This window comes from Oryx dammah, unplaced genomic scaffold (assembly GCF_014754425.2).
Source record: "Oryx dammah isolate SB20612 unplaced genomic scaffold, SCBI_Odam_1.1 HiC_scaffold_2, whole genome shotgun sequence".
NCBI classification, from domain to species: domain Eukaryota; kingdom Metazoa; phylum Chordata; class Mammalia; order Artiodactyla; family Bovidae; genus Oryx; species Oryx dammah.
Window position 1 is genome coordinate 87,666,620 of NW_024070186.1, and position 18,232 is coordinate 87,684,851.

The window sequence follows — 18,232 nt, forward strand, 5'->3', positions numbered from 1 at the left end:
ACAGTATCACGACTGTGTGGCATCTTCAGGCTGTGGTGGTACATCCCTCCAGAGCCCACTGTTCTCCACTGCTCTAGACCTTCACACCTTCCCCAGCCTGGGTAAGCTATTCCCGAGGCCAGCTAGGTGATAAAAGAAGAACTCCTCAGGAGACCCCATAAGAGAGGACTCCCTGTATACAAGCCAGGCCACCACAGGCACTGCCTCTTTCCTCCAGGACATCAGCTCCAGGGCTCGCCAGGCCCTGGTTTAGTTTGGCTAAGCAAACAGGCATTTCCCTATAGCTTCTTCAGGTGCTCAGTTGGAAACAGGGCGAAAATCGTACAGGAAAAAGAAGAGGATCACAGGTATCCTACAGAGCTGGGTGGAGAAGAACCTGGACTGTTTCTGGACCCTGTGCTTTTTTGAAAGACTGCTGTTAAGTGTACAGTTCAGTGGCAGTAAGTACATTTCCAATGTTGTAAAACCATCACCATCATCTACCTGCAAATTTTTTTTGTCTTGCAAAAGTGAAACCCTGTACCTGTTAAACACTAACTCCATAATTCCTCTTCTTTCTCCAGTCCCTGGCAACCACCATTCCACTTTCTGTCTAACTCTAACCCTAGCCCTGCCCCGTCCTCCCTAAGCCCCGCCCCTTCCTGCCTATGCCCCGCCCACTAAGAAAAGAAAAGTGGTAGTTACCTCACAAAGTGGAATCGTACAGTATTTGTCCTCTTTTGTCTGGCTTATCTCACCTAGCACAATGTCTTCAAAGTTCATCCATGCTGTAGCATGTGTCAGATATTCCTTCTTTTTTAAAGTCTAAATAATATTTCATTGTATGCATATTCCACATTGTGTTTACCCATACATCTACTAATGGACACTTGGGTTGCTTCCATCTTTGCTATGAACATAACTGTACAAACACCTCTTTGAGTCCCTGCTTTCAATTCTCTTTGGGGTATACATCCAGAAGTGGAATTGCTGGATCGTATAGTAATTCTATGTTTAATTTTTTGAGGATTCCCACACTGTTTTTCATAGCAATTCACCATTTAACTTTCCCACCAGCAGGGTAAAATGTTTCCAATTTTTCCACAGCCTCACAAACACCTGTTATTTTCTATGGTTTGTGAAAAAAATAATAGCTGTCCTGATGAACCGCCATGAATTGGTTTCTCATTGCAGTACTGACACGCAGCTCCCTCATGGTCAGTGATGTTGCCCATCTATTTCATGGACTTATGACCATTTGTATACCTTCTTTTGAGAAATGTCTATACAAGTCTTTTGTTCATTTTACAATCGAATTGGTTCTTTGTTGTTGAGTTGTTACATAACTGCATATTAACCTCTACCAATGGACTTTTAAGTCCTTCCTATGCCTGACACTCAGGCAGCACCAAACCCCTAAAGCAGTCACTCTGGACCCATTACAATTACCAAGGAACTTAAAAAACACTAATGCCCAGGCCCTTGGTGGCTCTGAATTAACTGGTCTGGGTTGGGGCACGAAGCATCAGTACTTTTTAGTCTCCTTCAGGTGGTTCTAAGATGCCCCAGAATTGAAACCACCACTGCAAAGTCTTTGTCTCTTGGGAGGTGCTGCCTTCGCCAGTCACTGCTGAGAAACTCAGAGGGGATTAGGAAGAGGAACAACTGGGTCCACAGGGCCCAACTCCGGGGAGAAGCTCTAGGATATCAGGGGCATGTAACAGGAAAGGCAGGCCCCTCTGCTTTGTCACACAGCCCCACCAGCAGTCCTGCCACAGAGATATCAAGAGGAAACAAGCAACCACTGACTCCTAAGCAGCCTCAGGAAGGAAAGACTGGAGAAAGGCCCTGGAGCCTCTCGGAAGCCCAGCAGGCAGAGTGTGGTACAGAGGTTCAGCAAGGAGGTAGGAGCCCTGGTCTCTTCCAGCTCTGCCACCGACTCCCTCCGTGGCTTTGAGAGGTCACCTTGCTTTCCTGTGCCCAAGAGAGCCCCTACAAGAGAGGAGGCTGGCCAGTGCAGTGATTCTCAACCTTTCTGTCCCTTGGATTCACCTGAGGAGGGTTTGAAAGACACTGACGCTCAGGTCTACTCTGGGAATTCCGAAACCTCTTGTTCTAGGTGGGGCCTGAATCTTGTCGTTTGATAAAGCGTCCAGGTGGCCCCAGGCAGCCGGAGTTGAGAGCCCTGCTCTAGTAGTTCTCCAAGCTCCCTCCTCAGCGCTGACACCCAGGGCTCTCTAGTCTCCATTTCTGGGGATGGCAGTCGTGCCTGCGTACCCAGGCAGCACTCAGCACACACACGATTTCCTATCCCTTAAGATTTGTAGGAGCACCAGCCTGATGCTCTCTCAAAGGTTAAGAGGACCAGTTGCCTTCCGAGCATTGACAAAGAAATGAATTCTGACCTCTGGTGACACTGGAGGATGCCCCAGCCTATTCCACAACCCCCAGAAGATCATTTCAGCCTCAGTTCCATTGGGCATAACTCAGGAGGTGGGGTGCCCACTGGAGACAAGTCACTTGGAGAGGAGAGAAGGCCAGGTGGCCCACAGGCAGCCTGCTGGATGGGAAAAGGAATAGCTTATCGAATTTCTGCTAAGAGGCTGAGACTCCAGACAGGTCCTAGAGACAGACAGAGGGGCTTTTCCAAGGGCGTGTGCTTGAGTGTACATACTTCCAGCTGAGGCCTCGTTAGGGCCGTGAGGATGCTCTGAGAAGAGAAACTTAAACCTGACTGCTGGGAGTCAGGCACCTGGAGGAAGGGGGTGGATCCTGAATCCTCGGGGTGAGAAGCCAGTGAGAGCTCACAGGCTGCCATGTGAAACCCCGCCCAACTGGCTTATGTTGGGAGAGAGCAAGCAGGCTGCCAACAGGAAGAGCCAAGGAAATGGTGAGAGGCACTATGGGTGGTGCTCGTAAGAAGTCATGATGGCAGCAGAGTTAGCTGGAAAGTTCTGTGACAGTCTCCTGGCTTTCTTGCCTCTATTTTGCATCCCTCATCCTCAGCTCCCATTTCTCAATTAACTCTCCACTAACTCTATGCCCCCTCTGGACACCTCCACCTCCCCTGGTGGGCCAGGGCAGGGAGGGGATGCAACCAGCCAGGAACCAGGGAAGCCAGGCCTAGGGCAAGAAGGCCAGGTCCTCCCCGGAAGTCAGGTCCTTTCTGATAGACCACCCCACACTGGGAGATGAGTCACCAGTTAAGTCTCCCTGCAACTGAATGGCTGTCCTGGCTTTGTCTCTGGAGATGGGAGTTTTCAGTCATTTTGCTGAATAATCTGTGGAAGTGATATAATAACTATAACTTCTCCTGACAACTAGCATGTACTGAGGGCCAGGCACTGTTCTAAGTGTTTCGCATATATTACTTCATTTCACCCGCACCATTCTAACCGCTTTGTGTCCCAGGTTCTCCCATGGTGAGATTTCAAGTAGAACCTGAGATCCCCTGCTTGTCCCTTCCCCCAAACCACCAGATTCTCTAGTGACCACTTCAGAGGACCGAGGAGCCACACCTGCAATTAGAGATCCACACAACTTCCCGAGACAGAGCAACGAGGGAAACGCGGGTGATGGCTGCACCGGGAGTGGGGAGCACAGGTTGTGTGTGTGTGTATGTGTGTAACACAGGGGTGTGTGTGTGTGTCTGTGTGTGTGTGTCTGTGTCTGTGTGTGGAATGAGGTGAATTAGCTTTTAGCAGCCATTCTCCAGATAGAAACCACCCCTACCCGCTCCAGGCCCTTGGAAGGACTAGGCGGCACCAATAATGCAGGCTGCTATCGCCACCTTGTGGACGAGAGGAGGAAGTCAGGTTTTAGAGGTGGACCCGATGGAATTCCAGAAATGAAAACATAGCACAGTTTCATTAGTCAGTAGCATCAACAGCTCTCCATGGTGACCCTTACCCCCGCCTCCCGACAGAATCAGGTCCTTCCCTCCTCCCATTCCATAAATACCTAGCACAGGGTTGCACGGAAACCCTGAGATAGATGTCTGACTAGTGACAAAAAGAAGCTCAGAGTTAAGAGAACTCTGCTGTTTTCTGGGCCTCGGTGTCCTCAGTGTAAAACGAGTGACTTCCAGGCCCTGGCAGCCTTGACTTCTGAAGTCAGAGGCGCTGGTACTTGAGTGTGTGTCGGTGTCCCCAGGGACTTACTAAGATGCAGACGGCGGCCCCGTGCCAGCATTTCTGGCCCAGAAGGTCTGCAGTGGGGTCTGAGAACTTGCATTCCTAAAAGTTCTCAGGAGATGAAGATGATGCCAGTCCAGTGACACCCCTCGCCTGGAGAATCACTGTTTCCAGGGGCTTAGTCTCCCTGGTGTGAGACAGTGAATAAACAAGCAAGTGGGAAGAATACAGAGCTTATACAAAACAGAAGCCAAGGCTCCAGCAATCTGTACATCAGAGGCACATAAATGAGTGTCTCAGACCCTGGCAGGGCTGAGGGGAAGGTCAAAGTCAACTTGCTTGTGCTGGGTGTTACCCCCAAGTTTGCTCAGGCTTCTGTGACCCATGAGCGCCTGGGGAGGGGGAGGGGCCCAGGGAGCTGACAGCAGCTGTGGAGGGGGAGGGGTTAGTGGAGAAGGGAATCTAGGTATTGGGCTATGGGTAGAAGATAACTTTTTTGGATGTCCAGTGATACAATGGGAGAGTTACAAGAGATCTGGTGGTTTAGTCGCTAAAAGTCGTGTCTGACTCTTGCGACTCCAGGGACTATAGCCTGCCAGGCTCCTGGGTCCATGGGATTCTCCAGGCAAGAGTTGTTGTTCAGTAGCTTAGTCGTATCCGACTCTTTGCGACCCCATGGACTGCAGCATGCCAGGCTTCCTTGTCCTTCACCATCTCCCCGACTTTGCTCAAACTCATGTCCACTGAGTCGGTGATACCATCCAACCATCTCATCCCCTGCCGTACCTTTCTCCTCCTGCCCTGTCTTTCCCAGCATCAAGGTCTTTTCCAATGATTCGGCCCTTCGCATCAGGTGGCCAAAGTAGTGGAGCTTCCAGGCAAGAATGCTGGTAATCTTTTCCTTCTCCAGGGGATCTTCCCAACCCAGAGATCGAACGTGGGTGTCCTGCATGAGCTACCAGGGATCTTAAGGGTCATCTAAGTCAGCCTTCATTTTTAAGATGAAAATGATTCAGAAAGATTAAGTGACTCTTTCCCAAAGTTACACGGTTGTTGCTTAGCTCTTTCTTTTTAAGCTCCCAATGCACTCTCTGTACAATGCACTCTCTTCCCTGGGAGAAATCCCACAGGTCAAAACAGGCTCCTGAGACAAGCGAGTGCCATGATGCTCTTCTAACAAGTGGGCCACATCCCCAGCGGCCTCGGGTCCTCATCCCTCCCACTCCTTTCTCCCTACCTTTCACCAGGGGGAAGAAGCAGTCCATCTCCACGCTGCTTCGGGAGTGGGAGATGCACAGGGCGCTGCTGGGGACCAGGCCCTCCTGGGGGGGGCTCCGCTCCGTGGTGCGGACCAGACACCAGCCCGGCCGCTCGCTTGGCCGCTCTAGCAGCTCCACCGTCTGTCCCACCTGGATGCTCAGCTCGCTGCTGTGGCCTGCGTTGAAGTCCTGGAGCACCACGGTCAACTCACAGCCGCCAGAGAGCTTTTGGGGGGGTGAGGTGGGGGTGGAGTAAAACACGAGGGCATGGGGGAAGGAGATGGGTAGGTGGGTGGGTGGGGAAGGGAACAAAGGACGCATGAGAGCAGAGGAGAGGGGGAAAGGAAATAGCAAGGATGAGATTCAGGGTGGAGGAAAGGGAGAGGATGGGAAGGGAGTCGGGAAGAGGAAAGGAAATAAGGAAAAAGAAAATAAGAAATTAACACAGTGTTATTCAATTACTGTTGTTCACTCTAGCTGCAGTGACAGTCTGGAGCCTACCCAGAACTGGGCTTTGCTCCTAATTCCTTCCTGTAGCGTGGGAGTTAGTTCTTTTCATCATTCTTTTAGGAGCTTCCAGCCAACGGTGCCCCCCAACCCCAGCCCTAGTGTGTCCCTTTTCTTCTTCCAAGGGCTCCTCTGCCCCACGCCTGGCTGCGCTCCTGGTCCTCACACTCTTCTGGCATCATTTTTAACTCACTCTCACTTGATTCTAACTGACGTTGGGAATAATGGAGATGACCTCCCTTCCTTCTCATTCCTGCCACCTTCCTCATCCCCACCCCATGCTGCAGCCACTAGCATAAAATGTAGGCACTAGAGATATAAAAGAGAACAGAGCCTCAACTCAATGGCAGACACAGAAGACTGTTCCCCTGGAAGGAGACTAGAGTCTTCTGCTTGCTCAGCCACTAGGGAGCAGGGGGAAGATGGGCAGAGAAGAAGAACGGGCGCATTCCTTAGGAACCAGCCTTAGCGCTCCAGCCTTCTTCCTTCTAGGCCTGCCACCATTCCTGGGGCAGAATCAATACAACTGGGGAGAGAGACCCTGCGACAGGAACACCCTCTACTAGTTGAACACTGAGACTTATCACTCTCACCGAGAGAAACCATTCGTTATTCATTTGTCTTCTGGAACTCAGCACATAGCCTACCTCTGGGAAGAGCTGCTGCACTTAGGGGTAGGGTAAGAAGGGGGCGAAGGGAAGGAACAGGAGACCCAGGGGCCCAGCTCAGCAGCCTGTTCTCTAAGATTCAGGGGGAAGCTCCCTATTATCTCCAGGGACCTCACCTTCAGTCTGCCCATCTTTGATTTAAGCCTCTGGGACCTGCACTGTCAGTACCAGCAGTGGTAGCTATGAATTTTACACACATCCAGAGAGGCTTCTGCTGAATGGTAAGCACGGCATAGATAAGCACAGTGAGTAGGGAATCAGCAGTCTCCCCAGCGTCAGAAGCTCAGCATTCAGGACTGTGAGAATTTTCTATTAAAGGAACTTGAATGGTACAGTGGGCTCGAAAAGGTTACCATGACATATCAGACTCATATGCATCACTACCAGTCACAAAGCACAGAGTCCACTCTGAACACGTGTCCATGGATGGGCATGGTTCTGCCATCAGGGTTAGGTCAAGAAGAGAAAGGGTAGGACAAAAGTTGGGAGGTGGAAAGAGACGCAAAGAAAGAAACATGGTTTTGGTTCATTTTTTCCATTTGATTCTCCTGGTCCCATGAAGTACACAGACCCCACTACCCACTCAGCTGATGTTATCTTCTCCAAAATGTCATTTAGAGAAGGATGTTGTGGAATGGAAATACCTCAAGTCTGAAGAGTGCTCTTACAGTGTGTAAAGTACCTTCACATACATCATCCACTCCATTGTCATTTCTTACATCAAGAAATTTAAGCTCAGAAATGTCAAGATCAGTGGTTGGAACAGTGAGTGTGCATGGAAATCACCTAGGGAGGTTATTGAAAATGTAGATACCCTAGCTGTTCCCTCCCTTGCGCCTAGATTAGGGCCCAGAAATGCATATTTTTAACCAGGAACCTCCAGGCCTCCTCCTGAAACTCAGGATTCTGGAAAGGGGATTCCCTGGTCTACTATTTGAGAAACACTGCTAGGTGGCTTCCCAGAGTCACCCAGCTGGGCTTGAACCCAGACCTCGACTACAAATCCCTTGCTCCTTAAACCATATGCCACCGGGCAAGTCACACATTTTCAGGCGTGTCTGTGGCTGCAGAGGGTGGGAGGCACATAGGGAGAAGATGCCAGTGGCCTGAGCTCCTGGGTCTCTCAGAGTGCCTGCCCTACATCAGGCCTCTTAAGCTTTTTGGATTGAAATTCTTGACCAGTTTATACTACATATGAATAACTGTATCACTGAAACACAAATTTTACTCTGATGTTCTATTCAATTTTTTCCCTCTCAGTTGCTGGTGGCATCCCACTAGGTCGATTACACTTTCTACTAATGGACCATTTGTAGGATTCTGGGCTAGGTGACCACGACATTTCCTTAACTCCAAGAAGTTCTGTCACTGAGTTTCTATGCCCCTGTGGCGTTCTCCTCTGCGCCACCCTCAGGAACTCAGGTTCTTTCCTGGGGCCAAGGGTGCACAGGGCCTGAGGTTATCTGCAACCTTTTCAGGGCTGGGTGCCGCCCTCTGAGGACTGTTGAGGGAACGCAGAGGGGGCCTGAAGCTCTGGCTGCAAACAGCTCGGTAGGGCACCAGACACAAGGCCCATTGCCCCTGAGGGCAAGTTACAGCCAGACCCACCCACCAGCAGGGAGAGGACCAGGGTTGGGCAAGAGCTTGGAGCCACTTTGTGCGCTTCTACAATTCAAAACCCAGTTCTAGTAGAGAAGCCTGGAAACACCACGAGGTGGTGCTGTTTGCCTCCTACAGGCTGACAGTCCAGAAATGAGGGCGGGGAAGACGAGGGAAAGGCCTTTCTGTGATGCTCATGCTCCAAGTCCAGCCAAACACACTGGAGTCAAACACAGGGTTGAGGACCTGGCTCCTCTTACCTCAATAACTACACGGGGGCCCCATCTCCATGGCAACAAGGGGATTACTACACGGGGGCCCCATCCCCATGGCAACAGGGGGATTCCAAAGAGTGGCAATGGAGGGAATTAGGAGAAACAGATACAGCAGTGGTGAGCCATGGCTGCCCCCAAACAACCCCTTGAGCCACGGGGAAATTTTAGGGTGTACAGATTTGGGGTTCACAACTGAGAAACACTGCTTCAGAAAACCCACAGTGGAATTAGTACTGAAAAGTTCTAAGAGCCCCTGTTGATATGGGGAGGGTCAAGGGCAGAGGGTCAAAGCTTCCTCAAGAGATCTCTGAGGAAGCTTTGCACGTTTAAGGTGCTTCCTTGCAATTCTTAAAGTAATTCATTCAGGCTTTGTGCCTTACGCTTTCTGGACTGCGATGCTTCTCACCATCACCTGAACATTAATTACACAGCGTGTGAGTGCGTGCTCCCTCACTTCAATCACGTCTGAGTCTTCGCAATCCTATGAGCTTTAGCCCTCCAGGCTCCTCTGTCTGTGGGATTTCCCAGGCAAGAATACTGGAGTGGGTGGCCTTGCCTTCCTCCAGGGGATCTTCCCAACATAGGGATCGAACCCCTGACTCCTCTGTCTGCTACACTGCAGGCACATTCTTAACCTCTGAGCCACCCGGGAAAGCCCCTATACAGAGGGCTCATTAACCAATAAGCCCAAATCCCTCACAAATACTAAATTATCAGTTCCATAGAAAAGTTCACGTGTATATATTTCTTTCCAACCAGTTCTGGTGTCTCCTGACTCACAGAGTCCCGTGACCATTATTTTCTCTTCCTCCTCCTCCCATTTCCAAGGACCAGTGGCTGTGTCCCCATCCTCATGGTTTCTTATTGCCTTTGCAGTGAGTGGCACATTTGGGAAGTTCCCACCTCTCTGCCTGAGCTAAATCTCCAGTCCTAGGAACTTAAACAGCTTTATCTAACAGCCTGTTACAGAAAATGCTGCAAAGAACAATTCCTGTTTTCACTTAACTAGTTTCTTCACAGGCAATTAAGAACTTTTTAAGGTTTTCCTTTGCAAGGTCTTCCTTTAGATTTTTATTTTATACTCCTCAGCATGTTTGTTTTCTAACTTTCCTTTTAGGCTTGCGGATTATTTTTCCCATCTGGCTTCATTGTCAGAGATGACCCCTTTGTGCTTTCCCAACACTAAGCTGCCACATACAGCCTGTCTTTCAGCTGTTCCCCTGCTTGACTGACTAGCCATGGAGACAGGCATGGAGCTGGAAAACCACTGCCCATTTACCCTCCTTGCCTCCACTTTGGGCTTGTCTTTTGGCCTCTTGACTCCTCCCCAAGGAGGGCCATTCACAGCCAAGGCAGCTGTCTGGACACACTCTCTCTCTTCCTCAGTATCTACATCTCCCAGAATTGACTCATTTTAAAGATGACTTTGCTTTTAATGATTAGTTCCTTGAACAACTTCTCCTTCCTGAGTATGCAAGCCTTCCACCTAAGTAGCTCTCATTCTTACTTCTCTGATGCATCTATCCCTCCCCTTGCCCCATCCTCCCATTTCATGGCTCTAGACTTGGATTACTTTAGTAATTTCTTCAGGCTCCCAGGCCCTCTTTGCCTCCTTTAACTACCTGTTCTCTCCCACTGCCAGCTGTCTGTCCATGAACACTTATCTGGGCCTCACCCTCTTACACCTGCAGCTTCACTCTGAAGTTGCCCCATAGAGATCTGCCATCAGGCAGCTCACTGACTTTCCCAGCACTTCAGATAGATGTCCTGCTCCCCACTGAGCTGAGCTATGCTTATCCTCAAAGGAAATAAAGCTATGATCAGGTTCTTTCTTTAACTAGTTCCCAAGGGTAAAGCAGGCCTTGTGTTCTAGACCCGTTTTACTGATCAAAATGTAAAAACTTGACTTTTTTCTCTCTTAGCAGAGTCCCTGATTTCTCTAAGATGACCATCACTCCCCCCACAGTAGCTTGTTTTTTTGTTCATGATGTACGTTTGAGTCTCTTCTACCAGCCTGTTGCTTATTCCCTCTATGAACAACAGTCCTATTTGATGGGTGTCCTTAGACCCGTCTCTCATATCACAGAGGTCACAGGTGATTTGATGGGCACCATGAAGGAGTGTCATGTCCTGTCCAAAACTTTGAGGCTGCATTGAAGTTTTACTCCATATTTTTAAACTATCTAAAATGGTTGCTTAACGTTCAAACTATCAGTTCAATCCTACTCCAGATTCTAAGACTAGACTTATTCCTGCTAGAAAAAATGTCATGAGTCTTGCCCTGATAGCACAGTCTCAGCATGAAGCTGGGTGTGATGGAGTCTTCTCTGACCTTGCACCCCAGTTTCTGTAATCTCCCATCTTTCTCACTTCACAGTGACCCCCCTACTTAGCAGTGTGCCCCCATCTGGCCTGGGTGTGAGTCTTTGGTGAGGCCTGTTAAACCCCTCTGATGCTAATTACCATTTGTGTCTGCTCCCATTGCCCCTGAGTCATCAGCTGATTCTTTCGCTTCCTCTCCCAGTCGCTCTCCTTTTTGGGTCCAGGCTTTCTTGGTGGAGCCTGTTCCCCTCTTGCCCAGTCTCTGGGTGGACTTCACCCCCCACCCTCTGTGATGCTTCCTAGAGGGCAGAAGGAGCACCTCACCGTCCCCCTGCTCCTTGGTGACAGCACACGCTGCTATACACCAGGGAAGACTTCATAACCCCCCTGGCTCTTGCGCATATTCACCAGAAACCACTGCTTTCATGTAGGTCATTTTTGCTTGGTTACTATTTGGAGATTAATGGAACCTCCTTCTTGTATAAGCAGTGTGCACTAGATCACCTCTGTGAGCTTCCCCAAGTTACAGAAAAAGAACATGAATATTCCCTGTGGCGTTTCTGGTAATATTCAGAAATGTAGGACAATACCCCTAGCTTCTGTTGTTATTTCAGAACCTCAGCTTCTGTGTGCTCTGCTAATCAGATTCTCCCCAGGCAGCACAGACTAGTGGTGAGGCAGGGACTCTGGAGCCCTTTATCAGTTGTGTGACCAGGGACAAGATATTTAACATCTTGGTCTCGGTTTGCTCATCTGTAGAACAGGGATATGTCACAGTACCTACTTTGTAGGTTGTTATAAGATTAACTGAGGTAACACTTGTAAGTATTAAATAAGCTAATACTTTTAAATATTTTTAAAGCACTTAGTGCCTTGAGCAGAATTAGCTAAGTATTTAAGAATGAATGCCAGAGGTATTAATTTATTATTATTTAAATTTGAAGGGAAAGTTAGGAATAGAGAAAAATGGAAAAGAGAAATCAATTTGATGGTGCATTTATCTGGGAATAGACTGTGCCAGATGTATCAATATATAGGCATGTAAATGATTATATAATGATTATGCCATGAATTAATCTGTAAATGAATACTTTTTTTTTTTTTCCTTTTTAAACATCTTAATGGAGTCTTGTCCTAAACCCAGCCAACTAGAAGAACTGTCCCTTGCTGTCTAGGGAAGGTGATGTGGATACCTTTAAAGATTTCCCAAGTCAGCATGCCAGTTCCCTCCAATTAGCCCTGCTTGATCCTCAGAAAGCCTCAGGAACTGGAAGCACCAGGCAACAAGGAGGGAAGGAGTTCAGGTGGGGCTGAAAAGGTAAGATGGGCTGAAAGTCTGTAAAGGAAACAGATCCCTAGTTCCCCCTCTACCCAATGTACACTTTCCTGAAAAATGGAAATTCACTGAATATCTACACACAGAGTAAGGAGATGACCACATCCTTGTCCCTCCTGGCTCCCAGAATACTGGCAATCAAATACGAACACTTGAGGCTCTTTCACTGGAGAAACCAAAAAGGTGTATAGAAACTGAGAGCTGGGAACCCCTCCCCACAAAGCCGCAGTACCCTGCCAGATCAAAAACAGGGAATCCTTCCAGTCAATAAGCGCCTTCCTTTTACACAGAACATGTGGTTAGCTTTCTTCGTGCCGCAAGATTCAGCTAAGAATTACCAAACTTTTCAGAAAAGTCTCCCTGACAGAGACCAAACCAGGCAAACACAGAGGACCAGGAAGTCAGAGGGAACAAAATGCAGGCAGGACGAACTTCAACAACACTATAATGTCCTCAGAGAGAGAAGAGGATATTTTATCCATGAAAAAAGAGCAGGCTGCTACAGAAAGGAGGAAACTTCAGGATGAGAAAGCGCTCTTAGAAACTAAAATCATGGTTGAAAAGAGACATTTCATATATGGGTTGGCCTCCCGCATTGCAGGCAGATTCTTTACCAGCTGAGCCACCAGGGAACCCCATCTGGGTTGGAGATATATTCAAATTTTCCAAAAAGTAGAATAAGAACACCAGTAGAGGAAAATAAGAGAAAAATAAGACAAATAAGGAATCCAACAAGTTTTAGATAAAGTAGAAAGGAATAAATTGTAAAGAAAAATTCCCAGGACTGAGGGCATGAATTGCCAAATTGATACAGTGTTCTAAGTGCCTGATGTAATTATTATTATTATTATTGTTTTTAAAAAAGATCTACTCTAAAGCACAGCACTGGAATATATCAGTTAAAGGGCATCCTAAAAGCTTTCAGAGAGAAGAAAAAGTCAGGTAAAACTCCAAAAATCAAGAATCATAATGATAGCAGATTTTAACAACACTGAACATAAAAGAAAATGGAACAATTTCTTTAAAATTCTGAGGGAGAATGACTTCCAATCTAGAATTCTATGCCCAAACCATCATTAAGACGAGGGTACACTAAAAACATATTCAGACTTTAAAGACTAAAAAGTGCCTCAACAAGCATTCAATGAGTATTATGATTACCATTTGTTTTCCCCAATTTTCCTTAATTTCTCTTTACTTTCTTTGTTTCTCTTAATGTGATATGCCTTTGATACATACAAAATAAAATTAATTCCTTCATTCCCTTTATTAAAAAAATGAACTGTCTGAACCCACAAAATGGTTTTTGATTTTAGCAAAGCATTCATCAGAGTCTTATGTGATAAACTTTTAGTTAAAGCAATGAAATGTGGACTGAGATGATGCTGGAACTGTTGGGTGGATTTATGGCCTGTTGGAGGTAAAAGGAATCTGGGGGCTCATCTGATCCAATCCTTGCATTTTACAGATGAGAAAAATAACTCCCCAAGAAAGAAAGGAACTTAACTAAGGAAAATAGTGTTTGGAAGACAGTAGATACTAAATAAACATTTGTTGCTTGAAAGGATACGTTAGTAAGTAAGCAAATGAGTTGTCAGATATTATTCAACCTTTTTTTTTTTAGATACATAAATAATTAATTGACTCATGACTGTGCTGGCTCTGGTTGCTCTGCATGGGTTTTCTCTAGCTGTGGTGAGCAGGGGCTGGTCTCTCTAGATGTGGTGTGCAGGCTTCTCATTGCAGTGCCTTTTTCTTGCTGCAGAGCACAGGCTCTAGGGTGTGCAGGCTTTGGTAGTTGCAAAACACAGGCCTAGCTGCCCCGTGACATGTGGGATCTTCCTGGACCAGGGATCAAACCTATGTCCCCTGCACTGGCAGGTGGATTCCTAACCACTGGACCACAAGGGAAGTCCTATCCAACCCTTTTAACTCATAAAGGGAAAAACTGAGGCTCTCAACCTAGTTTGTAATTGGGCCAAGACCAGACTCAGGTTTTCAAATTTAGGCTCAATACACTTTTCACCAAACTTTGCTAGATTAATGATGTATGTGCTCCAGAAGAATAACACAAGGCTCTAAGTCCACTTTCCCACCGAAGGCCTCGATATATGGAGTGATGTCAGTGTGGGAGGAGGGTTTTCAGATCCATGCTGCAGAGGTTGCAGAGCTGGGAGAGGCAGCTAGGATGACAGATCACGGGAGCCAAGTGCCTTCGTGGGTTTCTCCCTGGCCTCCTACTCAAGGCTGGATTCTTTTAAAGATATCTGGCTGTCTGCTTTATGATACTGTTCCATGCTAGTGAGCTGCTGTGGTTTTAAGAACATTTTCCTTGTTTTTAATTTTCATTCATGGTTCTCAGTCTGCATTCCAGGGGAATACAGAGGATTTAATTCTTCCTTTTTTAAAAAACATTCCTTCTAATGGCTCCAGAAGATGTAGTTTCCAATATTTTCTTCATATGCTTCTGGATAAACTTCAGTATGTTACTGTCCCTCCTAATAGGGTGGTCCCTGCTAGGACTGAACCTATTTCCTTAGATGGAGTCTTCCAGCACAGACCAAGGCACACACTAACTTCCCAGGAGTGACCACTATACTTCCACGTGGTTCAAGAGTCTCTTGTTAAGTCAAACTGTTGATGCCTATTAAGCAGAATCTACTGCAAACCCCAATCTGAACTGCAGGGTCTTCTCAAGCCTGCACCTGCCCTTTCTCTACTTGGGGCTCTGAGACTTTTAACTCAGAGAATTTTCTTTTTATCTTCATTAAATGAGGGGTGACCTGTTGACCCTGTGACAGAGGGGCTTGTCTCAGCCCTTGCTGAGAATGTAAGTGACAGCCGGCCAGCTGCTGGCAAGCTGGTGGGTAGGGGGTGAATTACAAATTCACATTCAGAAGTACATTCTCAATGCTTTGACTCAGAAAGCAAACACCCATAGTGACACAGGCCAAAAGAGATGCCAGGAAACATCCTGTTAATTTCTCATTTTGGGGCTGAATAAGATGAAAATTCGTATCTGAAGGGCCCTTTATGGAGTACAAAACTCTTGCACAGACATTATCTGACTCTCACGGATCCCTGATTTTACAGATGAGGAAACTGAGGCTTAACGAGCGGGAATGACAGGCTCAGGGTCACAGAGAGCAAATCACAAAGGCAGGACTCCAAGTCTTAGGAGTGCGGTTATCTCATCCACACGCATTCGCTTACTCTGCAGCCAGCCACTGAGCTGGGCACAGGGCACAGAGCTGCGAGGCAGATGGTTGTGATGACCTGCCCTCAGTAGGCTTACTATCTGTTGGGGAACACACATCATACGAGCACCCGAGTACAACAGGGGAAATGCAAGGTGCTGGTCCAGGGATGAGGAACAACGTCCCTTACTACTGCCCCATGGGTACTCGTCACGCGAGTGTATGCTTCTCGGTTCTTGTCTCATCACAACAATGATTTGGAGCGATGGGCATTAAAGCCCTTGGCACGTAACAGCTCTCGGGTCTTGAACAAACTGTGTCATAGCTCTTAGACAAATCAATGTTACAGCTCTATTTTATTTAGAAGACAGCAGGAGAATCCATCCTTGAATAAGAGAAGAGAGTGGGAGTGCGCCAGCGCGCATGTGATTGGTGGGGGTGGGAGCGGGGGCGGGGTGCGGTAGAGAGAGAGAAAGAGCGAACGCAGGTGAGACAGACAGCGAGAGCACTTGGCTCCTCCTTTTATATGTTTTCTTCCCCCTGGGCCTGCCCTATGCAAACTGGGCTCAGCCAGAAGTGCTGTTCTACTGAAGTCCTCACGCCGGTCCACGGACCTTTCTTTGACCTTCCTTTGTTCTATTTTCGCGGGCTTTTCCCTTCCTTGTCTTTTAGCCATGGCCATTTTGGACTCCTTTTCCCTATCCTAACTACCTAACAGTACTGCCACGATTGCGTCTGCTCTGAATTGTGTCTGTTATTAGCTTTGGCCCCTCCCTGGGCCGGGACAGTGGATAACAACTTCACTCCTGCTTACCCACAAGCCAGGGGGACCCGAGAGCACCTGCCTCTCTCTGATGCCGGCCCGCTCAGCTCCGTCACCACTGGGCCATCTCCAGTCGTGCAGATGTCAGCTCTGCAGATGAATGATCTGGGACAAATGCCCAGCAAAGACAGAGAGCAGCAGCAACAGAAAGGTTCCCAGAGTCTCATCATGGCTTCCCTAAAAGTTGTCGCCTTTGCCATCAGGGAATCACTGTTAGATTTCCTCTTACCCCTGGTCCTACCCTCCCCTTTTCAGTGTGAGTTTGGGTCTTGGTCTGTGACCCCACACTCCCTATTTCCCAGGCTCACCCACTACTGGGTGAGTCCTAACGGGACTTTCTGCTTCTATCTGCTGCAGTTGGCTGGTTTTGCTCTGGGACTGACTGCCAACCACGTCTCATGTCTGGTTCCTGACATTGTGTCTTCCTCACCACTGCCTCCCAGCCTGGTTACCAAGTATCAGGATGCCCCTGCTGGACACTACTTACTACCTGCTCCCTACTACCTGTCTGTGATCTGTGATCTAGTTTCATCTTCACTTTTTTAACTTGCATTTTTTTTTGAAATTTTATTAACAAAAACTTTTCTTTTTTTAAAAAAAGATATGCCTTGGTCCATTAGGAGTTAATGTGTTCTCTGCTCCTGACTTTCAATTCAGGTCAGTGCTCCATGAACAGAGGAGCAAATAAAAATGTTAGTCGCTGAGTTGTGTCCGACTCTTTGCAACTCCATAGACTGTAGCACACCAGGTTCCTCTGTCCATGCGGGTTCTCCAGGCAAGAATACTGGAGTGGGTAGCCATTCCCTTCTCCAGGGGATCTTTCCAACCCAGGGACTGAACCCAGGTCTCCTACATTGCAGGCAGATTCTTCATTGTCTGAGCCACCAGGGATAACAAAAACTTTCCTTTCTTTCTTTTTTTAAAAGATGTGCTTTGGTCCATGAAACGTTAACGTGTTCTCTGTTCCTGACTTTCAATTTAGATCAGGGCTCCAGTAACAGAGGAGAAAAAGAACAGTGCTAACGGCCCACTGTGGCTGCTAGAGGGAAGCAAAAGCTAGGACTTACGAAAGGCAACAGCCACACTTGGGTTGCTTGACTAGAAGACTGGATCCTACCCTGCCTAGGGCACTTGTGGGAAATATGAAATAGATGGTTGCTTAGTGCCTGGCACACAGTAGGTGCTCAATAAATGTTTGCTGGATTAAATTCCTAATTTTAGATATAAGAAAGCACAGACCAGGGCAAGTTACATGACGTGATCACAAAACCAGAGTCAGGGCCCTCTCTTCTTGGCTCTCGGGCCAGTGTGCCTTTCCATCACATGGTACACCAGTCCCCCTCCCCGTCCTTTTCTGCTCCTTTCTCTCCCAGATCCAGATTTCTCGACCTGTCCAGCCAGATTCCAAAACATCCTTGGACAAAACTGTAGTCATTTGTGTCCCTTTCCTCCCTCCCTTATACCTAATCTGAAACCTGGCCCTGTCAGGCTGTAGAAACCTCTTTGTTGTCTTTTGGACAGCTGCTCGGTAATCCAGGCCTGCACCAGCCACCTCTGAGTTTCTGTGGGTGTCTCCTCATATCTACTCTTCCATGCTCCAGCATCATCATAAATCTATTATTTTAGAAACACATCAACTCTACCGTGTCTGTCCCTTCAGATTCTACCAGCTTCATCTTAGCTTCACAGCACCTGTAATCATCCCATTCACTTGTTTACCCCGACTTCTACCACGTGTCCAGAGGTGTTCTCTGCTTGGTCTCTTCCCAGACAGGTGCCGGTCATTTCTGCCTCTGGACAGGTGTTGAGGGGGTGGGTGACAGTCCCACTGAAAGCTCCCTCTTCCTCTGCAGACCCTGCCTTCCCCACAGCTCTTGATTCCCTGCATCTCAAGTCTCCCACATTCTTTGGCGGTCGTCTGTACAACACGCTTTCCCCTTCCTGGGACTAATGTGACCTGGCCAACATGTTTGATACTGAAGCAGTCAGAAGGGTTTACTCTGTCGCTTGCCTTTTTGGTTTAGTTGCTGAATCTGTAGAGTGCCTTCTCAGATTCATCAGTTTTCTCTTGCTCTATGGCGTTGCTTCAACAGTGGGCCTGCCAGGGCTCTGGGTTTGGCAACAGTGGGCCTGC